This window comes from Lactuca virosa, chromosome 7, assembly GCF_052849685.1.
Source record: "Lactuca virosa cultivar CGN04683 chromosome 7, Lactuca_virosa_CGN04683_v6, whole genome shotgun sequence".
NCBI lineage: Eukaryota > Viridiplantae > Streptophyta > Magnoliopsida > Asterales > Asteraceae > Lactuca > Lactuca virosa.
The window spans coordinates 121,728,163-121,755,763 of NC_136432.1; the positions used below are offsets into that span (position 1 = coordinate 121,728,163).

A 27,601-nucleotide genomic window follows, 5' to 3' on the forward strand; every position below is an offset into this window, starting at 1 on the left:
AGACTAAATATATATCTGACTTGTTTACACAGGCGGGACTTTCTGACAATTGGACTGTTGATACCCCTCTTGAAACCAATGCACGATACTCTCCTACTGATGGTGTTCCTTTGTCTGATCCGAATCTTTATCTCACTGTGGTGGGAAGTTTGGTTTATCTCATAGTCACTCGTCCAGATATTGCTCATGTTGTTCGTGTTGTCAGTCGGTTTGTTAATGCACCTACCTCTATTCATTGGGGAGCTGTTCTTCGTATTCTGAGATATCTTCGTGACACTCAGTTTCAGACTCTCTTGTTTCCCTCGACGTCTTCTATTGAGTTACGTGCCTATAGTGATGCTGATTGGGATGGTGATCGTCATGATCGTAAGTCTACCACTGGATTTTGTGTATTTCTTGGAGAGTCTCTTATTTCATGGAAGAGCAAGAAACAAGATGTTGTCTCTAGATGTTCCACAGAGGCTGAATATCATGTTATGGCTGTAACTACATGCGAGATTATCTGGTTACGGTGGCTGCTTGCGGATATGGGAGTTTAAATTTCTTCACCTACTCCCTTGCATTGTGATAATAAAAGTGCCATACAAATTGCGAAGAATTCTGTTTTTCATGAGCGGACGAAGCACATTGAGATTGATTGTCATTTTACTCGTCATCACCTGCAGCTTGGGACCATTTCGCTTCCATTTGTTTCATCAACCTTGCAGCTTGCAGATATTTTTACGAAGGCTTTATCGGCTTCTCGGTTTCGGTTCTTATGTGACAAACTCTCAATGCTTATTGTTGCGGCATTGTGAGTTTGAGGGGGGATGTTAGTCTATATATTATTAGCCCGCTTGTTTATGGGCCCTTTTGTCTCTAGCCCATTAGGGTTTCTGTCTAGCTAGTATTTATATACGCTTTATTCCTTGTAGTCTTTATGCTTTTCTCTGAGAACCCTTGTAATTTCTCTTTGTTATAATTATATGACAATGTTATCAGTGTTGATGTTTGATTCAGTTCGGAAGAGTTCCAATATATTTAACAATGGCCGGCACACGGTAGCACTTATATCATGCTCTAAGGCCTCTTTGTACACTGTTTGTTTTTGGATTTATAGATTTTAGGTGCAATTTGTTGTTGGTGGGTATTTTTTTCAGCTTGATGTTAACATGGTTTGCTTTACTTTGTTTCTAGTCACTTGGAAAATGAGACTTTTGCCAAAAAGTTTTACTGAATCTTTTCCGTTTTCACTACCTCTTTGTTGCCGGACCACCACATTCGTCAATGCCTTTCCCCTTCCACATTGTTCTATAGTTATGAACCATCAGACTCTTCCGAGTATCACCAAAAATGATACCTTGTAACTTAACATCTAATCTTCCAGAAAGGTTTAGTTACTATTCTTTTATTGCTGATGTATGTTCATTTTTAGCTTAAAACTTGATTTCCAAAATTTGAATGTTACAGATTTTGGATTAGTCCGCTTAGTATCCTTCAATTAAAGATATTTGTATTTAGATTGTTTAATTGTGTGCCTAGAAATTGAATTGAGATGCTGATCTATAGTTTCTTGAGGTACCATGATTTTTTATTTGTTATTTTCACAGTTGGACAGTGTGGTAAATATGAAATCTACACTATATTAATTATCTATATTTATAAAGTGGTGTTCATTTTTGGTAAGTGTTTAGAATTCATTGCAAAAGCTTTTATTTAGCTCTGCTGATAGAACTTTATGAATTGATATTTTGGAAGCTCCTCTTATTTGCTGAGTGAAGTTTTATATGTTGATGATACTTGTCAATAGAAAATAATGTGTTATGTTTCCAATCTCCTGATGTAGGATGTAGGCATGTAGCTCTATCTTATTTGAGTTCATGTCAGTTCTAAGGTGAAAATTATGATTGCAGATCGAGAATGAATTTGCTTTATATGGAATTGCCAAAGACTATATGCATCATCTTGTGATCTTAACACTATCACATCTCAACAATGACTTAATTTTGTAAGTTGATGTAGTATGATACAAATGCCTTTTCTTAGCATTAAACTTCATTGATCGGTTGATATCTTCATTCCTTGAGGGGAGAGAAAATGTTCAATTAAAAGCTCAATGACAACTTAAATGCCTTTTTGATTTCCTTGTATAAGCAATAGCAGGCCAAAAGAATAGTTTTTTTTTTCAGTTTTTTATATTTCTTTTTTCATGTTTATCATGAGTTTGTTCTTTATATGTTTGGTTTTCTTGTTATGCAGGAATCAGGACTCCACAAATTCTCTTTCATGGAAAACGTAAATTCCTGCCTTTGATCCATAATGGTATTAGTTAAGATAACGTTTATATCTTGAGTTTTGGTCATTTATGCATCTGAAAAAGTCCTTGAGAGCCACTGTTGTAGGATTAGTTACCCTCGTTACGTTTGAGGGATTTGATTCAACCCTATGTTTCTTTAGTTGATCCGGGTCCTGACAAAATAATGAATGAGTGTTGTCATCAACTCTTATGTAGTTCACACATAATCTTATTTCAAAAAGATTATAAATCAATATTTTTGTAGGACTTCGTAGTTGATTGGATGAAATATTAAAGTGGTTATCATGAAATTCTTTCTTTCTTTTTAACAGCCAAGGGTGGCCACTCGATGGAATAGAAGTTTGATACATTCAAAGAACATGTCAAAATGAAAGCTAAAGATCTCGAGATCATTTTACGGTAGTTCCTTCTCTTCATTTTTTTTATATAATTCAAATTAAGCATCATACTTACATGTTGGTTCCAACTTTATAAGCATAGCCACTCGATGATGAATTCGATTAAGAATCTGTGGACGTTGTTGATAATAAATAGGTGATTTAAATCACTGTGTCTTTAGCCTTAATATTAACAAATTGTTCTCATGTTCTTTTTTGGAGAATTTGGATAGAACAAAGTTTTGCTAGCTTAAGCCAAAAGATCAAAATTAGCAGTAACAATCAGCTGAATCATTATCATAGTTCAGCAACAGGAGGTCACTATTTTCAACAATAGTTTTGGTTACTTGCAACAAATACTCATGAAGTTTGATATGCTAGGTTAGATGTTTTAAAAGAGGAATTGAGGATCTATGTATGTGGTTTAAATTCGAAATTATCAATGTTACAATTGTAAGCTATTTGATAATAAAATGATATTAAAAAATATAAAAAATATAAAAAGACCCGGTTCCAAATCTGAAACCAGGCTCTATTTGTCCATAAAAGTACTTCGACTTATTGTTTAAATGTAATATGACCCGGTTCTATTAATATAAACCGTGTTTTATTTTTCCTTTTAAGACCCGGTTTAAAACCGGGTTCTTTAAAAAATTCTGCATAGGACTCGCCCTACATGAGACCCGGTTGAAAACCGGGTTATATGATGCTTTTAACCGAGTTTTTTAATCAATTATGTAGTAGTGAGTTTATGAGTCTACATGCCTAACCACATACTACTGTCTAAACAGATCCCAACACACAAGGATACATACTATAGTATTTAGTATAGTGAGAAAACTCACATAAGCTAAATAACAGAAGCTCAACCGTAACCCTTAGCACAAAGATAATTAACACCCGATACCTAATGGCAAACCTAGAACAGACCTTAGTCAAACACTCATTTCTAACAAAGTTTGACCAAAAGTCAAACAAGTCAAAAAGTCAATGGTCAACGGTCAACCGTCCACCAACCATCATGCCACAAGCCACTCATTGGTCGCATCATGGTCAGTAAAAGACAAAGCAGTCGTGTATCTTTCACTTAAACAGATGCTCACCAGAAAACCTAAAAACTGTGTTGTGACCCTAGACAACCACGTCGAGTTTCCTATGTTTCAGCAATTTCAAGACGACTTAAAGCGTTAAGTCCAAGCTTAGCATTTTTAGATCTAGATCTAAGTAATGTCTTAATGGATAAGGTTTCCAACTTTATCCACTCAAACACCCCAATCTAACTAGATCTAAAATAATAGTTTCTTAAAACTCCAAGATCCCAGTTTCTTCATGCATAGAGTGAAGAAGACTCTTGTATGCATTCTCCATTCCATTAAAACAACATATCTAAATTCAAACATGATTCCTAGATCATGGGGTTTCCCAAACTGCAAATATCAAACCAATAACGGGACCAAAACGCTACAACGTTAACTAAAACACCATTGTCTTAAAGATCCAAAGTTGAAATACAAAAATAAAAGGATCTTTGTAACTTACAAGGGTCTAGAAGATTAGAGATGATAGAGATCCACAAGATTCATGCTTCCAAGCAGAACTTTTCTTGTTTTCATCACCAAAATACCCAAAATAAACAACAAATATGGCTCAAGGAGGAGGAATGAGCGCACAACACTCAACGAGGGTAGCTTTCTCTCTAATGACATTCTGCAGGTTGAAGAAGAAGAGAATGACGAAACCTAGGGTTAAAGCTTTTTAAATACTCCACAAACCCTAAAAACATGATCAACCCACTACGCCCGAAACTGCATCGCGATCCCTTTGCTACAGTGTTGTGTCATCACACAAATCATCCAGATTCTAGATTTTAGCAAATACGATTAATGGCTTCGTGCTTCACCCCAACCGTCAATTTTCCATTTGAATATAAAACTACCAATAAATGTATAAGAAAAATGTAATCAAAACTCGAATGATACAATTTATTAATCTTGGAAACACGAAATCTTCCAATAGACGGTTTTGCAAACACATCCACCAAATACCCAAGTCAGGAATCGAGTGTTACACCTTTCCCATAATCTTATGAAATACCTTAAAAACTTTTAATCCACAACTATAAGATAAGGCTTAGTGAATTTTCGAGAATACCACATATAACACAAATAACTAAGTATGATAATAACATGTTTATTTCAACTAACATGTTTGTATCAACAAACATTTCTATTTCAATTGATAGGCCTATTTCAACTGATAGTATGTTTTAAGCCAATAGTTTTATTTCAGCCAACTGACCTATTTCAGTTGACATGTTTATTTCAACCAACATGCCTATTTCAGCCGAAGTGGTATTTTTCAAACCAACATGTCTATTTCAACCGACAATCCTATTTCAGCCAGCATAACATACAAGTACATAAGAAATATGCTATGTGTCTAACTAAGCGTACAATAATGTTATAGCAACCATGTCATAAGCAATACAGTGAGAAAACTCACCTGAATACAACGTGTAGGATGTCAACAACAATCTCTACAATGAAGCTGAAAACACACACCACCTAAAAACGAATCGTTTGAACAACACTACTGACGTGAACTAGATTGTAATGTCCCAAAAACCATAGTAAAAGTTTATGATTTTCAAAACCATTTTCATAAAACCATAAGTCAATTAAACATTGTTTTCCTAAACATCAAGATAAATCATAGTGTCAATAAATCTCTCAAAATATAAAAGTCCTGAATGATGTGGATGATTATGCCTTAGAAGTACCTGAAACATTGAAATCCAAAACTGTAAGCCAAAGCTTAGTAGTTCCCTAAAATAGCACACACACAACAATTACAAACACAATGCATGCAAGAATGAGCCTTCCTTCTATCTGGACCACCTCACAAGGCTTACAGTATACATGGACCACTCTCCTGAGCCTAAAGTGTATTGGCCCGCCTCGCAAGGCCTAAAGTAGATAGAGCGCTCATGTGACATCTCAGAATTTAGGTGTAAAATGGTAGACAGTTAGTTTTCCACAAATCTCCTTGTAATTTCACCTGTTGATTTTAATGAATCTTTTGAAAAATATATAGTGTCATTACAACTATTATAAGATATGAAATGGTATCTTACTTCCATTTGTGGAAAATCTCAAACGAATCAAACAACTCAAACTGTAACCCTAGTTAATACGTCTGAAAAAACTGAAAATTCGTATTAAGAAGTTGTGAGCGAAGCAAACATTCTATTCTCGTAGTACATGTTCCCCTATTTTCAAAAATATAAAGAATATCCAAAACTGAGTTCGTATGCAAAAGATACGACCATTATAAGAAAACAAACCAATAAAACACTGATTTTCTTTAAACTGCTAAAATCATGTCTATCCGCTTGCACACCTTAGATGAGAACTTCGAGAGCGTTTTTGGACTTATACTATAATCTCATATTTAATTCCATACCTGAAATATTTTTAGCGAAAATATTTGCAAAAGTCGAAAATTCGGACGTTTCGAGTCATTTAGACGCGAACTTTAAACGTGATTTCCTAGAGTTCTACAACTCAAAAAATTAATCCGTTCGGGTTTTTGGAATCCTTGAACTCTACTCTATCATACGACACTTTCAAAAAAAAATTGTCACACCCCATGCCCGGCCTTTGGCAGAAACACCGAGCAGTGTGACGGTATAAAGAGCACCACCCTTACTAACCTGAGAATACATGCATTTTGAAAGTCAACATAATGTTGGTGAGTGCGTGAGTTTTTATTTTTGAATCTCTTTAAAAATCCATTTCTTTGAGAAAACCTTTCTTAATTATTGACCTAGCTTTCTATCTTTTTAGGATATCTAACGATCCTAGCGTCTGTTAATTATGATATCTGTTAGTAATCATTATTTACTATCTTTTTAGGATATCTAACGATCCTAATGTATTTTAATAACGATATCTTATATTGATCCTAATTTACTATCTTTTTAAGATATTTAATGATCCTGACATATTTTAATTAAGATATCTTTTATTAATCATAATTTACTATCTTTTAGGATGTCTAACTATCCCAACGTATTTTAATTACGATATCTTTTATTAATCATAATTTACTATCTTTTTAGGATATCTAGCGATCCAAATTTATTTTAATTACGATATCTTTTATTAATCCTAATTTACTATCATTTTATGACATCTAATGTATTTTAATTAATATATCTTTTCTTAATCGTAATTTACTATCTTTTTAGGATATCTAACGATCCTAACATATTTTAATTAGGATATCTTTTCTTAATCTTAATTTACTATCTATTTGGGATATCTAGATCCTAACGTATTTTAATTACTATACCAAGCATCCCTAATGGTAATCTACACTCTAAGGCAATTTTTAATGTATTATCGTGAGCCCCTGTAATCGGCGATATGACCGTAAATGTACACCAAATCACGACGCTTCATCGAACGTCGAATAGCAACTTATATGGAAGGTATCCCGCCGGGATTGTAGCTAGCAATCGCAGGTGGGTTGTCATGGCCCCGTATAGATCTATACATAACATCCTAGCTCTCGCAAGACTAATGATTATAGGTATTGCGGATACATCGAATTTAATCAACGCTTTTGGATGAATAACCAACTCACTAACACATTAACCCTAGGCTTTTATATTTTATATCTCTCTCTCTCTCTCTATATATATATATATATATATATATATATATATATATATATATATATATATATATATATATATATCACACTATCCTTGTATATACGTCTCCTAGGTATATATCATCAAATTATCTTTTTGTGTGTTTGTGTGTGTGTGTATATATATATATATATATATATATATATATATATATATATATATATATATATATATATATATATATATATCCTAATTATGTTTATTTTAACAGGATATTTGGGCAGAGTAACAACTATATACTGTGCATATCCTAAATCTTGTCTAACATAACTCCTAGGTACTAAGGTTTCATAGGGATTTAGCCATTATAACATCTAGGTAACACCTACTCCTAGATTATTGGGTATAATAACCTTTAGGCATAAGATCCTAGGTTAAAACTAGGCATACTATCTACAGTTATACTAACCTAATGCATCTAGGTTATTAGAAAATAATTTGACATTTATAAAACCATTTGATAAGCATATATCCCCTAAAAACAATTAAAACAGTAAAATAGGGATTGTGAACTCACTCTAGTAGCATATCGAGAATCAACCGAACCGCTACAACTTGAGTCTCTTGTCATCGAGAGGGTATCAAAGTATCGAGAGAGAGAGAGAGAGAGAGAGAGAGTGTGTGTGTGTGTGTGTGTGTTTGGAGATTGGTTTGAGATGAAAAAAATCAGGAAGGAAGCACCTTTATTTGTAGTGGTGGTGTGCGCCAAACACTCTCCTGTGTGGTGTGCACTCGCTTCATGGCCCATCCAAATCTTGCCATGTGTCACCCTTCTGGTGGTCCACGTTTCCAAATCTCCAACGAATCTGGGGGTCAGATGTGCAAGACAGGCATGGCACGCACATTGACGCACACCCTTAATTCTTTTTTAAAATTCATATTTTCTTCATCTGAACTTGGTTTCTTACCCTCTTTATATATTTGTGTAGCTCTTTCCAAGAACTACAACTTTCCTTTAGGTTGCGTCGTCGAATTTTAACTTTCATTTTAACCAACATTTTTATATTTTATAAAAATCATATCTCCTTCATACGACTTCTATTTTTGCCCTTCCTCCTTTCAAAGTTCTTAATTATCTCATGCTATACTACAGATTTTTTTTGTAGTGTTAGCCGAAACTCAACCAATCTGTTTTTGCCATTTTGACGTTATTAGCGATATTAATGTGTTTGGTTTCTATTCGTCATAAAATCACAACTCTTCCAATCAGAGTTAGATTTTATCGAAGTTTATATTTTTGGGATCACTAGGCTGTGTATTTTCCAAATACACTAACCATTTTAATTTTATGATTACTTTGTTTTCGACTTAACTTTCCATGTTATCCTTCAATATGGGAAGTTTTTATCATTATGAGTCGATCCTAACTTCTAGTAACAATTGATGACGGAAAACACTCAATTATTACATTCTCCCCTTGTTTTAGGAATTTCATCCTTGAAATTCAAGTCTTAGCTAAACTTTAAACGGGGAGACCAGTTTCTTATAAATGAAGTCGATTAACTAAATTTCCTTTTTAGTTTTCTACTTCTAATTTTTTAACTTCATCGTTAGCAACTAACATTTACCTTATTGAAATCCTACCTGATCCTGTTTTACACTTATATGAAACCTAAAATTTCTATCATGTTTTGGTTAAGGATTTCTGGAGGGATTTCTATGTTTTAATTAATCATTTTAAATTTAATATTAAAAAGAACTCTTTAAAACATTAAACTTCGAGGATTCCTTTATGCTCGGAAAAATCTTACAACTATTTTTGTGGGGTTTCCTTTCCCTTACATTGCTATTTCTATTATTTCCAGTATTCCTTTACTGGATTTGGTGACTCTTGCAGGCATCTGCAATATGTCTTGTCTTTCCACACTCCTTGCATTTGAAATCTTCACAACTACCGAGATGGTGCAGTACACAGTTACAGCACAAGGGAAATCTTCCCAAGTATCCTTCTTGGCTAACAACCATTGGAGGCTTCCTTTCTTCCTTTCTCTTATACAAGGGTCGGCTTGGTCCTTCCTTGTTGATTTTCCCCATTTTCTTCCAAATGCCTTGGCCTTAATCATGCCATCTATGTAACACTCGCATTTCACTTTTAACTCCCTTTATGAAAAACCTTTCATTTTGGTCCTTTAGCTAGTATGCGGGGTGTACTAAGTGGTATGTTTGGCGTACTAGCCCGATGCCTGATCGCGGATATGACCCACGTACGCGGGGTGTACGTGGAGTACGCATGGCGTACGTAAGGCTGGGGAAAACCCTAATTTTAGGGTTTGTGCCCTTTTTAAATGTCTTAAAACCCATCTTGGACCTCTATTGACCAGCCTCCATCCTCCTTGTCCCAGAAAACGAAGCCCTAGAGTGATTTGGTGAGTTTTGAGCTTGAAAGAATGTTTGTTGGTGTTTTGTGAAGGAGAAGAAGAAGAGGAACACTTGAAGGAGTGCGTTGAGCTTGTAGATCCATGGCTAGCTTCTCATTTGCAAGATTTTTGAGGTAAAAAGCTCACACCTTGATGATCATATATGTTAGATCTAGTTTATGGGGGTATTTTGTGCACTATTGAGTCTTTTGTGTTAAATGTGAGCTTTTGATCTACTCCAAAGGCAATGGATGCTAGATCTTAGCTCCATTTAGTCCCCATGTTCATAAAAATGTCAACTTTTTGGTGAATATTGATCCATGCATGTATTAAGACCATTGTTAAGCTCTTTTTGAGCTTTTGAGTCCCTTAAGTCATACATGTATATAAAGTTGCCAACTTTATATGATAAGTCACACTTAGGGACCAGATGTCAGAGTTTGGAGAAAAGTCTTAACTGTTTAAGTGATGAATGAAGAAGTCTTGAGGACAGGGGAGTACATTGGGCATACGAGCTGAGTACGCCCCATGTACTCAACAGAGGCTATTTTGCGCTTGGCCATTTTCGGTTTTGGGCCATAGTTGGATTTAAAAGTTTGGCCCCGGTTGGTCCTTTAGACCTCTATTTTGTGCTTAGGGCTAGCATTTTGGGCTTCCTTGGATTCGACCATAAATTGGGTTTTAGGATTTGTGCCTTTTGAATAGTTGAGTTTGGCCTTGGCTTTGGGAAAACTTAGATAAAGAGTAAAATTGTCTTTTAACCTAGTTATGGCCAAATAGCTTAGACTTTTGGTTATGGGTCAGAATCCAATTAATAATTGGATGTTATGGATTTTGATAGCGCGAGGATTTTTCTGGGCCAACAGTCAAAGAATCAGTTGAGTGATTCAACAGCTAGAGGTGAGTTTCCTCACTGTTGTTTAGCGGGTCGAAGGCACCAATACGGACACGTGGTTTATTATGTTAGGATGCTAGATGTCTGTGTGACTCTTGCATGTGTTATGTGCTTGTATGCTTATCGGGCAACGCTCGATGCCTGGCGGGGCCTGATAATTATTTTGTATGCTATTATCTTTGTGATTATCGCATTTGTTGTATGATTATATGTTTATATGTATACCGGGCGGGGCCCGATGACTGACAGATCAGTATACCGAGCGTGGCTCGATGCTAGGCGGGGCCCGATTGATGAAACAATGAATCGAGTATGAAATGAATCAGAGTTTAATGATCAAAGTAGGATTGTGAGATTTGAACACAGATGTAAATATGATCTTGTTTCAGCTCTATTACGCTCTCAAGTTTTACAGAGTACAAATGACAATACTGTAAAGACTCGTGTCCCTGACTCTAGTAAACACTCCTATTTATAGGAGAGGAAAGCGTACAAAAAATATACTAAGGACTATGCGTTAAGCTTTGAATACAATGCCCTAGTAAAATAGATTACATAAGATACGAAGACTCAGTACATTCGAAGACATGAAACCCTTCGACTAATTACAAATCTATTTACCCTTACAATCTCCCCCTTTGTAATCAAAGTCGGAGTCTTCAACTTGTAAGCAGTTGAATTGAATACATCATCACTCTTCGTATCTCTGTGTACCATGCAATGACCTTCTTAATCTCCTTCTTGTCTCCTTCATTATTCTTCCTGCATTGGTTCATAGGAACAATTAAGTTCGTATACTGAGAAGTTGCATATCGCTCCACTTCGTACGTTTGGAACAAGAACCGCTTTCCTCTACCAGCTTTGTCTTTTCCTGCGAAGACAATCCCCAATGGTTTTAAGCAGATTTCACCATCTTCATATTTCTTCAGATCTACTTGTTTCTTCGTAGGAGCCATTGGTGCAGTAATTTCAATACCTTTCGCAGTAGCCAATTCCACATCAGTTTGAGCAAGACACTCAAAATAATTTTCAATAAAGATCTTGATGTGTTTGACTCCCAGTTGGAAAACATCTGGCTCTGTTTCTTGTAGAAAAGAGAATGACTTGTCTTTCAGGATTAATGCAACTTGTATAAGATCATACAAGTTCATTATCGGAAAATCAGCAATGGTAAACTCATAAACTTTTCCATTTGATCTGATCACTGTGTATTTGAGATTCTGAATAACTTTTTCGAAGACCACGTCTCTTTTGATGCTTATAACTTTCTTGATTTTTAACAGTGACCAGACTTCTTCAGGTGCTTTCGCCAACACTGAATGAAAACGAATTTTTATCTTCTTCCCTTCTTCTTTGTCTTTACACATAATTTCTGCTTTAAACTGAGGCATGATGAACATCATTTCATTTATAGGAAAGTCAAGCTGACTTGCATCAGTGTTTGAAACCACATAACTCTGTTTTGGCACGTTTTCGAATGAATACATATGATCAAACATGACTTTTGCCTCAACTGTTTCATAGTTGTATTGCTTCGAAGGATCTCCTTTTTTCAAACCCACAGGGTCTTGTGCACGAAGAGCCATAACACTTTGAATATGCCTCATCCTTTCCAACTCCGCATCCACTTCAGCCTTCTTTTCTTCCTTAGTCTTTTCTATGATCTTGGCTTTACCTTTATCTTTAGACTCAGACTCTCCCACCACAATCTTTGATTTCGAAGCACTTCCAGCAGCTTCTTCAATCACAACACCTTTAATAATTGATCTGGTCATCGGAACCGTTGTGACCACAGTTGAAGTAACTGAACCAGCAGATACAATAACAGACTTTGTAGTTGGAATCTTCGAAGGAAACACTTTTCCCACCACCTTCGAATCTTCTTTACTCGCCTTTACTTCTTCACCAGTCTTCTTAGATTCATCTATCTTTTCTCCCCCTTGCACCCCTGTGAAAGCAGGTGGGGCATCTGATACTGTTGGAAGAAGACTTGAAATGCGAGTAAGAGGAGATAATTGTTTGTGAAGAATAGCTTCGAACTGGATGAATTTTTGAGATAAAAATTCTGGAGTGATAAACGAAGTGAACACTGGTTTCACAGACAACTCCTTCAACTCTTTTAACAAAACAATCAACTCGCTAAAATTCTTGTTCTCCAATTCAGAAAGACGAGTAAGTTGAGGACTCATGCTTTCGTATAATTTGACAAATTTGGTGACAGCGTCACAAATAATGTCAACCTTCTGATGGATTGAAGTATAACCTTGTTGAACACTTTGAACTTCTCTCTGCATGTCTTCACGAAGTTCACGAATTTGCATGTTGACATCTTCGCGTACCTTCTTAACTTCTTGAACAAAAAGAACGTGCCGTTCTTTTGTTTTGCTTTTCAGATCCTTGACCTCACCCATAAAATCAGATCGTTGAGATTTAACACGAAGTTCGTTATTCTGATCAGTGTAGTCAACCTTCTCCAAAATAACGGACTCAAAATCTTTCACCATTCCGGAGACTTTGCTGATTATCTGTGATTCCATCATCTTTAACATAGTATCAACTTCCACACATGAGACTGATGAACCTCCCCCAAAATCAGCTTGAGATTGAATGATAGCATTCAACTTCGTATTCAAAATTTTGTACTGCTTCATGGTCATCAACATATGATCTGGAAAATTTTCTTCTTCTTCATCAAACTTTAGATCTTCAAAAGTTCCTCCAAAACCTTCGTTATCAGTTTCATTCTCCAACATCATTGTATCATCGACAGGTGAAGTAGGTTTGGGTGGATTAGTAGATTGTCAAGAAAAGATGGAAGTGAAAGGGGTATTGATTATGTTGTTGAAGGTGGGTGAATCAGTTGTAGAAGTTACTGGAGGTAAAGATACGATAATATCAGAAGTGACATTAAGATTACCTTGAGCATCAGTCTTCGCACCTTCTTCACCCATGTTAACATTTGTATCCGTATTAGATACGTCTACAGTGATGTCAGAAGTTCGTGTCTCCTCATTAGATGACTTGACATACGAAACTTCGGGTGAAATAAGACTTATGTCTTCAGGAATCGAACTTTCTTTGACAAGATCAGCTTCCGGAGTTTCAGGAATTCTTTCTTCGTCTTCTGTTGAAGTAGTGGCAATGATAAGTTTTCTGGACTTCTTCGTTTTCGTTTGTGTCAACTGTTTTGCCACATCTTCAGCCCTTCGTTTCTTTGATGATGGAGAAACAGGCGCTGGAACTTCCCTGATTAATACACCTTGATGTGTATGTTGTGGTTTACGAACAACGTGGGGTGAAGATTTTTGAGACCTCATCTTAAATCTACGAAAAACCCCAGTCTTCGAAGGGATTATTTCTTTTTCTTGGGTTTCTTCAACAGTAGGTGAAGTAACTGGTTCTTTAACAGCGATAGACACATCCGTTTGAATAATTTGTTCGACTATTACGGGTTTCTTTTTAGATGACTTCTTGGGCTTCGTTTCCTTCACCGGTTTTGCAGAAGAACCAGCTTCATTCTTCTTCTCCCTTTTCGATTTCTTCTTCTCTTTTTCCAATAGAACACCAGTTGTCACTGTGGTATCTACTGTTTGCAGATAAGCCAACAAAACTGAGTTTGTAGGATCAACTCTGTTTAGCATTGCATCAGGAATACGAGCAACACTTGGGAACTCATCAGCATCATCAATCACCTCCTTTGGACTGCTATATACATGAAAAGTGAATTTTTCTTCGTCATTGGCTACTAAAATACCCTCTTTGTTGTAGAAGTACTGCAAGATCAAACTCCAATATCTTGCACACGAAATACCATGTACAGCGTCCGTGTTGTCAACACTTTTGTTGAACTCCTTCCATAACTGCGAAGCATAATCCACCGGTAAATCATAGTATAGCCCTGCAACCATGGCGTATACCTCCATTCTTCCTTTGTCTAACCCCACTGTTCTACCATTTAAGCAACGTAAAAAGATTCCAAAAAGAAAATTCCAAATCGTAGGAAGACCTGACTTCTTGAAATCACTGATTTTGGATAGTGGTGGTTGATGTCCCATCTCGTTGAACATGTGTACAATTTGAGGATAAGTAAAATCCTCATACGGTGGAGAATTTGGGATATCAAGAATCTGACAGAAGAGTTTCTTTGTAAGTCTAACCTTCTTGTCATTGATTAGGTTAAACGTGACTGCATCAAAGGCTTTAGCGATTGAAGCTGTTGATCCCGCCTGAGATAACCACGAAATCGGTACAGAGAAAGAATTGAACATTGCCTTGGATAAAATAGAATTCTTCAAGGCAATCACAAGCATCTTCAATTCTTCAGGGTACTTAGATACATCAGCTTCAACTTGATAGTTGGTACCCTGGATCTTCATAATAGGCATGGAAGTAATATCTTCTGGAGTTTGAGAAGTTTCAGCATTGACATTAGCAGTATTCGGCATTGTTAGGGTTTTGAAAGCTTGAAAATTCAGAGAGAATTGGGAATTATCTTTGAATGCGTAAAGTGACAAAAGACCCTTGAATCCCCTTTTATATGTAACACTCCTGTTTGAATTAAAAGCGAGATGTGCATTTAATGACTGCCGACGTGGCACCTTGAAAACCGAACCACCACTCCGTAGAAATAGCCACACGTCAAAAAGTAACTGTCCCATCGCTGTAAAACCCGGACACGATATCATACGTCATTGAAATACAGCCTGTTTTGTTTGCCCCAAGAGAATTGTAATTGTCGGACCCTTTCGGATGGAAGTTAGGCTCTTTCACTTTTGGGATGAAAAGCGAAGTCATATGCCAGATGTTTGAAATCATCAGCCTGAGTTGGTGTTACTCAGAACCTCAAGGATTTCGTGAGTGCGGTGTTCCAAAGAAAGTTAGACAAGAAACAATGAAATAAAAATTTTAGGATTTTGTGATGTCAAAAATTTAATTTGACACGAATGCAGTTAAACCCCGGGCAAAGGTTGCTTCGTTAATCATCAAGAGAGATGATCAACAGCTTGTGTATGTTCCCGTGAATTACAATCGAAAACTTGTAGAAAAGTTTCGAAGGGCATCTTTTGTAAGGCTACATAGGTGGCTTAATAAATTTCGTTACATATCAGCCTTAACATAAGGTGAGTAATTGTAACAGAAATTCCTTGTTTGACCAGTGTAGTCAGTGACAAGTGTGTTTTGAAAAATGTTTAAAGTAACTTTGGGATTCGAAGTAAACTCACACGGAAATCATATTCATGAAAAAAATTTGTGCTGGATCTTGTTGGGTAACAAACATCGTGGGTTTCGAATGTTTGATCAAGATCACTCATATGAAATGAATATGATTTGGAGTTTTGAAAATAGGTACTGAAACAAATGTTTCGTAAAATCTGGAACATAGTTCCTCGTCAATTCCTTAATTTGCAAGAAATTTGGGTTTCACTTTCATCACGGTCTCATGATGTAAGATCATTAACACAGATTGTTGATATGTCTAAGTCTCGATTGGTTTGATCAGAGACCTCTCGGACATGTGTCTTTGTGAAAGAAATTTTAGATGAAAAAGATTGGTGAAGGAACGAAGTGTACCTCTATTATATTTGGACAAAACAGTAAACTCTTTACTCATATGAGAAGAGTCAGGTAGCTCAGGAGACTAATGTGAATACAAGCCTGATTGGGAAGAAATCTTCGTATGAAAAGTTCATTAAGGCTTTTGTACACACACATTGAGTCATTGGAGGCTTCGGACAACATGCAGCAGCATGCTTCTAGGGACATCTTAACTAGTTCAAAATAAGTAAAATGTAAAGAGTTGTAAGATTCATTTACCTGACCTTAGATCTGCAAGTATGTGCCTCTTCGTATGTTCAGAAAGATCTGCAACAAAGTTCTTAAAGAAAAAAAAATATAAAATCTTTTTGTTGTTTTGAATTTTCAAAAATAAAGAACAAAATAAAGTGAAAATCTTTTTGATGTTTTTGATTTTTCGAAAACGAAGAACAAAAGAAAATGAAAATATTTTTGATGTTTTTGATTTTTCGAAAACAAAGAACAAAAGAAAATAATTTTTTTTTTATGTTTTTGATTTTTCGAAAACGAAATTACTCAAATAAACGAAAGTACTTGTTGCAAACATACTACATTTTACCAATTCACTGAAAAGTGACAATCATACGAATTCGAAGCGTTCGAAGAGTTGACTATGAACAGTAACCTCTGAACACTGAACGATGACACGTGATCACTGATTCAGAGCCTCTGAACCATTCTCGATCAGTCACTCTTCTCCTTTTTCGCATGGAACAGAATTTCCATCGATCATTCCAAGTCCTTCTATAATTCTTACAAGAGATTTTTCATCTAACGCTTTCGTGAAAATATCAGCTAACTGATCAGTTGTTTTCACGAAATGTACTTCAATATTTACATCCTCCACGTGATCCTTGATGAAGTGGTAACGAAGAGCTATATGTTTAGTCTTCGAATGCTGCACATGATTATGACAAATTCGTATTGCACTTTGAGAATCACAATATAATGGAATCTTTTTCATATTAATTGCATAATCACGTAATTGACTTTGAATCCATATTATTTGTGAAGTGCAAGCAGCAGCAGCCACATATTCTGCTTCAGCTGTTGAGATTGATACACATGTTTGCTTTTTCGATTGCCAGCTCACTAATTTTCCATCAAGAAGTTGACATCCACCACTTGTACTTTTTCGATCAAGATTACAACCACCCAAGTCTGCATCCGAATATGCTTGGACGAAGAATCCAGTTTTCGAAGGATACCACAATCCTAACGAAATTGTTCCTTTAAGATAACGAAATATGTTCTTCACAGCAGTGAGATGTGGCTCTCGTGGATTAGACTGATACCTGGCACAATTACACACAGAAAACATGATATCAGGTCTACTTGCTGTGAGATAAAGTAATGAACCAATCATGCTTCGATAAAGAGTTATATCAACGGCAGGTTTATCTAACGATGGTGTCAACTTTATGCCTGTTGCCATTGGAACATGTAACTTCGTGCTATTTGTCAATCCAAACTTCTCGAGCAGATTCTTCGTATATTTTTCTTGATTGATGAAAATCCCTTCTCTGTTTTGACGAATATTCAATCCAAGAAAATTATTGATTTTGCCCATCATGCTCATTTCAAACTTACTTTTCATCAATTCTTCGAATTCTTTAGACAAAGCAGGGTCAGTTGAGCCAAAAATAATATCATCAACATAAATTTGAACAAGCATTAGATGATTCCCAACTTTCTTTCGAAATAATGTGGGGTCAACAGATCCTTGTTTAAATTTAGATTGTTTCAAAAACGAAGTAAGAGTGGCATACCATGCTCTTGGTGCTTGTTTTAAACCATAAACTGTCTTATCTAAAATATAAACATGATTTGGATATTCTTCGTTAATAAAATCTGGGGGTTGTTCCACTCTCCATTTAAGAATGCACACTTCACGTCCATTTGATAAACATCAAAATCTTTATGAGCTGCATAAGCCAGAAATATTCGAACAGCCTCGAGTCTTGCGACAAGGGCAAAAGTTTCTTCATAGTCGATTCCTTCTTGTTGTGAATATCCTTTAACAACAAGTCTGGCTTTGTTTCGAACAATGTTTCCATCTTTGTCAGTTTTATTTTTGAAAATCCATTTTAACCCGACAATCGAAACATTTTCAGGTTTAGGAATTAATCTCCAAACCTTGTTTCGTTCGAATTCAGACAATTCGGATTGCATTGCAACAACCCAATCTGAGTGTTCCATTGCAACCTTAATTGTTTTTGGTTCAATTTTAGATATGAAAACATTGAACATGCAAAATTCTTGATGAGTATTCAATATCTCATTCTTTGCACGAATTTGAGCTCTTGTTAAAACTCCCTCTTGTGGATTCCCAATTACTTGATCCTTCGGATGATCTCTTGTCCATTTTTCCATTGGTGTATATGCTGGATCAAATTCCAAAGGAGCATATTCGTATATATCATCATTCTCAGAACCTGCAATCGAACAAACATCATCAAAATCATTATTATTTTCAATATTTTCTATATGCCCCCCCTCAACATTATGCTCCCCCTCAACATCATCATTTAATGTTTCTTTCTCCCCCTCGAAAGAATGCTCATCATTATCTAATGTGTTCGAATCCAAGTGCTCCCCCTCCACTGGATTGTTTTGTATACTTTCGTTTATTTCTTGAGGAATTGATGTTGATTCATCAGTAAACTTCGCAAATTCGGGTATGTGATTATCAGGAGCATGAGTTTCAGCATCGACTGCATGATCTGAAATTCCAAAAATCAAATCATAATCAATATCATCCATTTGTAAAGATTCAGTTTCAACTTGTGTGTCTTGTAAAATTGGATGATTTGCAAATTTATGCTCATTTTGTTTAACATAGTAATCATCGAATGTGAGATTGAAAGTTTCTTCCACTTTTCGTGTTCGCTTATTTAACACACGATATGCGACAGAATTGTGCGAATATCCAAGAACAATCCCTTCATCAGCTTTTGCTTGAAATTTCGAAAGATGATCCTTGAGATTCATAATAAAGCACCTACATCCGAAAACATGAAAGAATTTCACATTAGGTTTACGATTATTCAGAATTTCGTATGGTGTAATATTAAAACGCCTGTGTATGAAAGATCTGTTCTGAGTAAAACATGCAGTGGATATTGCCTTAGCCCAAAGATATTGAGGTAAATTCGCATATGCCAACATGGTTCTTGCTGCTTCGCACAGTGAGCGATTCCTTCGTTCTACAACACCATTTTGTTGTGGTGTGTAAGGAGATGAAAAATTATGCGAAATCCCTTTGTCCACCAAAAATGAATCAAGAACAGTGTTCTTAAATTCAGTTCCATGATCACTCTTGATTTTTCGAACAATCTTCTTTAATGTTGTTTCCATCTTTTTGATAAAATCAATCATGATTTGTGCAACTTCGGATTTAAGCCTGAGAAAATAAACCCACGTGAATCTGGAAAAATCATCAACAATAACTAAAATGTATCGTTTCTTGTTAAGAGTTGAAACAGTCGAAGGACCACACAAATCAATATGTAAAAGCTCTAGAGGTGCAACAATATTCGAATCTATCGTAATTGGATGACCTTGTTTATGTTGCTTGCCAACTTCACAAGCTGCACATAAAGAATCATTATCAAATTTAAGTACAGGTAAACCTCTTACCAGATCTTGTACCACCAGTTTATTGATGTTTCGAAAGTTGAGATGTGAAAGTCTTCGATGCCATAGCCAGCTTAGATCAGATGTGGCTTTCGAAAGAAGGCATACATCAGGTTTGCCTATAATAGGATTGATGTCCAGAGTGAACATGTCACCTTTCCTTTTGGATTTCAGTAACACTTCATTTGTGTTGACATTCGAAATAATACTTCCTTCTTCGTTAAAGAGAACTTGATTGCCAGTGCCCACAACAAGTTGAGAAACACTTATCAAGTTATGTTGGAGACCTTCAACATATGCAACACGATTCACTGTGAATTGTCCATTTGTGATCTTCCCATATCCTTTAACTTGACATTTTTGATTGTTCCCAAATTTCACTACTCCAGCATTTTTGAGACTTCGAAAATCTCGTAAATTTTCCTTCTTCCCAGTCATGTGACGAGAGCAACCACTATCAATGTACCACTTTTTATCATATTGCTCGTCACATAGTACCTACAATCAGTGGAAAAATTTAGGTACCCAAGACTTTTTGGGTCCTTGGAAATTAGATTTCAACATGGAATTAAATGAAGAATTTTTGCCCCAGTCGCAAACTTTAGTTTTGAGACTATCAATAATGTCCACATCATCAGTTGTAGGAACCGAAACATAAGATTTTGTTGGTTTCGGATGTACACTGACTTTACCCTTCGCACTTTGAGTTTGTGACTGAACTGTCTTCGCTTTTGTGACTGGTCTCCAAGCTTTGATGGAGATGTTCGAATCTTTTGAGGATGAACTTCCATTCGAAGAAGTATTGACATACTTTTCATAAGCTTCGTTGATTTGTTTTTCTGAGTATTTGTTGGATTGATAAACTTTTCCTCGTCCTTCGAGCCAGTGATCTATATTTTTCCTTGAAGTTATGCCTTTTTCATGCGAAGCCTTTAGTGTTTGTTTCTTCGTATGATTAGGAAAATTTGGCTTTTGAGGAACAAAATTAACTTTGGGATTTGTTAGATGAGAATGAGCATATGATGTATCAACAGTTGATTTAAAATATTGATTTTGAAAGACTTGTTGATTTGAATTAGATTTATTTGAAAATGCTCTTGATTTGTTAGTGTCAAAAACTTTCGAAAACTTTGGTTACTTATTCACTTCAGACCTTGTATGAGTTGATTCAGATGAATGTTGGGTTTTTGTTCAAAAAGATGAATTTTTAGCTTTGAAAACATTTTTGGTTGATTGTGATTCAGACTTCTTTTGAGACTCAACATTTTGCCAAAATATTTTCTTTCTTGCTTGTCGTTTTGAAATGTTGTTTTCCTTCGAAAATTTGTCAATTTGAACTTTAAATTCCTTAGAGTTTAGTTTGACAACTTTTTCATTTTCCTTTTCAACATGTTTTGTATTCTCTTTTTCAATTTTTGATTTTTCAACCCATTGGCTTTGTGGTTTTTGTCGTTGAAACACATATGAATTCTTTGTTAAGTTGTTTTCAACTGTGTTTTGATTTGCGAAAAAGCCTTCATCAATTGTTTTTGAATTATCCTCCTCAACTAACTTCTTTAATTCGGGTTTGATATTTTCAACATTTCCAGTAGTTACGAAAACTTAGTTTGGAAAAACAACATCATCAGTACACTTGAAAATCGGATAAACCACCGTATTCGCTTCTAGGTAATGAGCACCTTGTTCAGTCAGCACTTTTTCGAACTTTTGTGTATCTCCATACACTTGGTCAACAACTATACGAGGAATTTCTTTTTCCTTTGTAACTTCCATTTTCTTCGTTTGTTTCTCTTCTTCTCATCATCACTATCATCTGTTTGGCTGTATCTGACTTCCACAAAGTCCACATCACAAACTTTCGAAGTTGAGGGTTGATCAGTGTCAATCTCAACCAACAAATCCTTACCTTTTTCTTTTCCTTTAAATGATGATGCAAAATTTATAATAGACAACTAAGAACAATCAACATCCTCAATATCACTGATTTCACTAATATTGTCAGAATTATCCTCAATATCAGCAAAATTAGATTGAGAATCAGATGTTGAATTCTCAGTCTTTTTCAAGATGTGAATTTGTTCAGACTTAGTCAAAGTGCCATTTACAATTTTAACCAATTCAGTTGAATCAAGACATTCATCTACTTTGACTATTCCATATCTATACTTATCATTCGGAACTTTGTTAAAATCAGCTATTTCTTTTTCACAGTCATACGAAATGTTATCTACCGTAGCTCTTTCATAAGCTAAAAATGGCAGCAATTTTCTATATTGTTCTTTACTGATTTCGCACGAATTATGTAGTTCAGTTAATTTCCCATACAATCTTTTAGCCGAATTACAGTAAATGTTCCTCTGAGCTAACAGCAGTTTAGATTCACTAGACAAGTTATCCCTATCAACCATGATATTAGTTATTTGAAGTTCTAAACAATCTATCTTAGTGATTTTCGAATCTAGTTTCTTTTGTGTCTCTAGCAACTGCATAGACAGCTTCTTAGCCTCATTGCTAGCAGATACCACAACTGAATCAAAATAAGTAACAGTTTCATCGAAAGATACTAATTCAGAATTATAAGCATGTACTGGAATATTGAAAGATTCAAGAATATTACGTACCTTCGTGGTCATCGGAGATTTGTCAGCGGCTTTTGATACGAAGCATCTCCCATGAACTTCGTATGCCTCCTCATCTGATTCTTCTTCCATCTTTGCAAACATTGCTCCATGGGTTGGATTTCGCATCTCCTCATCATCTGATCCAGATGACCAAATTTGATAAGTTCCATCTTCTTCTTGTTCACCACGAGCAACTAATGAAAGATTCTTTTCCTTCGCACGCACCTCCTCCAACTTTTCCACATAGTACGCTTCATCCTTCGTCTTATTCTTTTTCTCATCTTTCTTCCTCAGCATGCAATCATTAGCTAAATGATTAGCCCCGTTGCAATAATGACAATCAATCCCAGCATCTCCCTTTCACTTCTTCTCTGTTTTTCCCTCAACAAACTTCGTATCTTTCTTATCTTCCTTCTTCTTCTCATCCTTAGCACTTTTACTCATAAAATTCCCTTTTGTCTCAGATGACTTTGCCTTCGGATTGAATGGCTTTTTGAAGAACTTTTTCACACAATTGTTTGAATAGAAAACAATCGCCTCATCATCTGAATTCATGATGAACCCTTCGTCTTCGTCGGAAACATCTTTCTCAGCTTCCCTTTCAGAGATCTTCGAAACCAAAGCTAGTGGACCTCCCAAACTTGCCTTCGATTCTTCAGCAATTTCGTTCACTTCACTTTCATGAGACTTCAGCTGATTGTACAAGTCATTCAAAGTTGACGTATCAAAGCTCTGTTGATTCTTAACCATCATGCTCACACTACGCCACTCCTTACGAAGACCCATAACAAAAATTAAATTGAACTCCATGGCTGATCTGGTGATACCATATCGATTGCATCGATAGATTAATTCATTAAGACGATCATAGTAAACTTCAATCGTTTCACCATCTTTCTGTCTGAAGTCCTTTAGTTCCACTAAGCATTGCTTCACAGAGTTAACTTTTGTCTTCTCACTCCCCTGAAATTTCTCCTTGAGAATGTTCCAGATCTCCTTTGCAGTTGTACAACTCCTCACATAGTTGTAAAAAACTGGAGGCAAAGCACCTCTTAGCTCTCTCATGCATCTCTTCTCTAGTTTTTTCAGACGATCAGACTGATTCTCAACTTCGGAACTTCCAGAAGATGATCCAATTAGTTGAATATTCGTTGGTGGATTGAGATTGCCAGAAATGCAATTCCACAGTTCTTCATCCAATCCGTTGAGATAATCCTGCATACGATCAGCCCATTGATCGTAATACTCAGGGATTAGCATAGGAATTTTGGTGGATGATCCTAGAAGATGAGAAAATGAAGTCATGGAATTAAGATTGAAAGACGCCATTGATGTACGGAATAAATCCTTGAGAATTTTTTAAGAAACTTTGAGAATTTGACAACAAACTATATGATTCAAATCAGAATCACTAGCAGAACACTCGATTCAATGATTCAAGTGCAGAATCGAATCACAGACTTAGATCCAATGAATTTTTCACTTTCAAAAAGTGCGGAATTTCTTAAACCAAAAAGTTGATTTAAAAACTTTTGAAAAGATGAAAATCAGATCAGAGATATCATTCCTGCTCTGATACCAATTGATGAAACAATGAATCGAGTATGAAATGAATCAGAGTTTAATGATCAAAGTAGGATTGTGAGATTTGAACACGGATGTAAATATGATCTTGTTTCAGCTCTATTACGCTCTCAAGTTTTACAGAGTACAAATGACAATACTGTAAAGACTCGTGTCCCTGACTCTAGTAAACACTCCTATTTATAGGAGAGGAAAGCGTACAAAAAATATACTAAGGACTATGCGTTAAGCTTTAAATACAATGCCCTAGTAAAATAGATTACATAAGATACGAAGACTCAGTACATTCGAAGACATGAAACCCTTCGACTAATTACAACTCTATTTACCCTTACACCGATGTTGGGCATGGCCCATTATATGTTTATTATGTATGGTATGTGGTCTTTTAGGGAACTCACTAAGCTTTGTGCTTATACTGTAAGCCTTTTCTTGTTCGTTCTTCGAAGGAGGATAGTGGGGACAAATTCCTTCCGGCTAATGAAGAGACTACTCCAGTCTTCTCATTCGTTCCCATCCTTCTTCTCCCTAAGAATTGAACGAACCAAGTTCACCTATTCGAGAGTGAGGAAGAAAAACCAACAAGAAACTTCCCACTTTTTATGTCCTGTGATTCTGCTAGTTTAGAAACTAAGGAGAAGGACAGGGGCGCTAGGTCAGAAAATCGAGAACTCTAAATTCTCCCCAAGTAGGATTTGAACCTACGACCATTCAGTTAACAGCCGACCACTCTACCACTGAGCTACTGAGGAACAACGGACTTAAGGAAGCCGACTCTCGTTCTTTGGACCAGACTATGACCGAATTTCAGTTTCTGTTTTATGTACTTCTGGTTCGAACAGGAAGAGGCTGGGATGATTCCAATGCACACACCACCTCGTTCCATATTTTATGATTACTCTGTTGTTTCATGATGTATTTCACACACTTTGTTCTACCTTGATTTGATGATGATGTTTGGATTACAATTTTATTAATTTAAAAACAAAAACTTTTAGTCTTAATTTGTGGTACGTTACAATCTAGGACTTTGGTTTCCCTAAAGTGGAACTCTAGCTGCTTAGTTTCCTCGAAGGTCTGGGACTTGTATGCTTATATCTGCGTCCTGACATGAGGTGCTAGTCCTTGGAGATATGCACTGATTTTCTTGCTCTCCGAGCCAATAAGTTCTAAGCATACTGTGGCTAGGTCCTCAAAGCGTATGGTGTAGAAGGCTAGACTGGACTTTCTAGTGCTTAACTGACTGAATTCATGCTCTACTCGGTCCATATCTACCGTAGAACATAATTCTCTTATCATTTGCCTTTTCAACTCTTCCCAAGAGATTGCATAGGCTGTACCTCCTAAGGCTTTTACCTGGATGCTCCACCAGATGAGGGCCTTTCCTATAAGTGTGCACGTTGCAAACTTTACCCTAACCTCCTTATTATACCTAATCTCTATCCCTTTGATCCATTGGATCAAACCATTTACTCCTTCATCTCCATAAAAGGATCCTGGCTTACTACGAAGAAAATCTTTGTAGGTTTGGCTACCTTCCTTGCTGGTTCCTTCTCCATGGTTAACTTTGAGGTTCTCCAATGCATCAGAGAGTTGATGCTAAATCATGGTTTAAATAGTGTTTGGGTTTAACAAGGTTAACATAACAGGGTTGTTTTCTTGAAACAACGGACGATTACTGGGTTTTATCTAAGGGGTCAATTCTAGTCCCTATATTTAGGGTACTTACAGTTTCTCTCTTAGCAACCTTTCTACTTATCACTTTTATTATACTTTTTTATTTCGTATTTTTAGATTTACTGTTGGTAACATAACTTTGGTTGCTTTCCTTGCACCTTACTAATTATAGCATGTTGTCGTTGCTTCCATAACAACTTACTATTTCTTTCCTAGCAACTTACTAATCATAATATGTTGTCGTTGCTTTCCTAGTAACTTACTGTTCCTTTGCTAGCAACTTACTGATGTTATCGTTGCTTCCCTAGCAACTTACTGTTGCTTTCATAGAAACTTACTAATCATCCCAAGGAAGTTCCTTCTTCCTTGTTATAAAATTTGACTCCTAAAGGCTTTTATTATTTTAGGGAATCCAGAGGGTCAAAATAGTCAAAAAGGAAAAATCTTGCTTTTAGCGTGCCGGACACATGATCTGCGCGTTGCGCACAGACAGTAGATCGGCATTAAAGTCGATTTTTGGCTTCATTCGAACATTCCTTCTGTCTTTATCTGCTTTGTCGCTATCGAGTCCCACATGCACAACGCACACTTGGCGCGCCTGCTTCCTTTCGTCGATTTCTTCACTTCGTTCGATCTCTCTACTACCAGGTAACTCCTATGCATAATTCTAACCTAAATTGTGGGCTAAATTTCGAGTCTTTATGCTTTTTAGAGGATTTTATCGATTTACGAATTTTGGTTGTATTTTGTGAAATTGATGAGTAATATAGCATCCTATAATTCTAATTTTGCTTCCTATATACTCAGTTTTGGGTTTAATTCATCTATTAATTCTCATTTTGAGTTTTTAAAATTTTGAATATTTTGAACTAAAATCGAAATTTAATGTTATTTTGGACAAAATGAGAAGCCTATATGTATTCTAGAGACTAACCGAACATCCCTAATGATTTTTGGGTTGGAAATTGGACGAAACAGCTGGTTGTCATGCATATTATCCTTCATGTTCTTGGGGCGCATCGTACAAATGTGTGTGCGCGGCGTGCAATCACACGCAACATGCATCCGGCATGTTTGCCCTATCTTAATCCCCTTTTTAATTGATCTTAACTTATTTCTAACTGCCTCTTTGCATTTTGTTGCACATATGTCAAGAAGTGGTCAACAGGTTGCGGGTCAGTTACCTCCTAACTGGCCAACGCATCCCTTCATATAGTTCCCTGTTGACCTTCCTGATTGGAGCACTTTCATTTCTCGCCTTATCACCCTTCGATCCGGGAAGGTCATCATTCCTCAGGCTCTTTCTGGGAATATGGCGGATAGTACCGGTTTGGCGGCTCGGATGGCGCCGTTTCTCACCCAGACACTGCGAGATGATAACGGTCTCGAGCTTGTCATCTGTCACGGATGGTGGTGGGTCATTGGGATTCAGGAGGTGATATACCAGGAGCTCTGCTGGGATTTCTTTTTGATAGTCAGCTTCGACAAGGACTCGAGGCTCTGGGCTGATCGATCAGTGTTTTCTTTTCACCTGTGAGGTGTATCCCGCTCCTACAGCCTCATAGAGCCGGGGAGACGTCTAGGGATTTACACTGTTAAGGAGACTCTGAGTCCTCATTTTTATTCATTCTTGGATAGTTATAGAACTTCTCCTCCGCATGAGTATGAGTACATGCTCGAGGGACCTATGTCTCACGGTCAACCAAGGAGAGCGCCTTCCGTTCTCTTATTTATTAGTTGCTTCACTGGCTAGTCGTGTCCACCATTTATCATAGAAAAGAGTGTGACAAGGTTCCTTTTGGCGACCTTTTCTACATGTGGTGCCTCACTCCGACAGAGGTTTATCTTTATTTCCTTTTCTTCCTTG

The 27,601-nt window shown here is 36.3% G+C and overlaps 1 non-coding gene across 1 annotated transcript; it reads right to left on the bottom strand.

The window, feature by feature from the left end:
* Positions 1–24,737: 24,737 nt before the first annotated feature.
* On the bottom strand, positions 24,738–24,809 carry TRNAN-GUU (transfer RNA asparagine (anticodon GUU)). The gene has a single exon. It is a non-coding gene; the product is annotated as a tRNA-Asn (tRNA).
* Between the last annotated feature and the right edge of the window lie 2,792 nt (positions 24,810–27,601).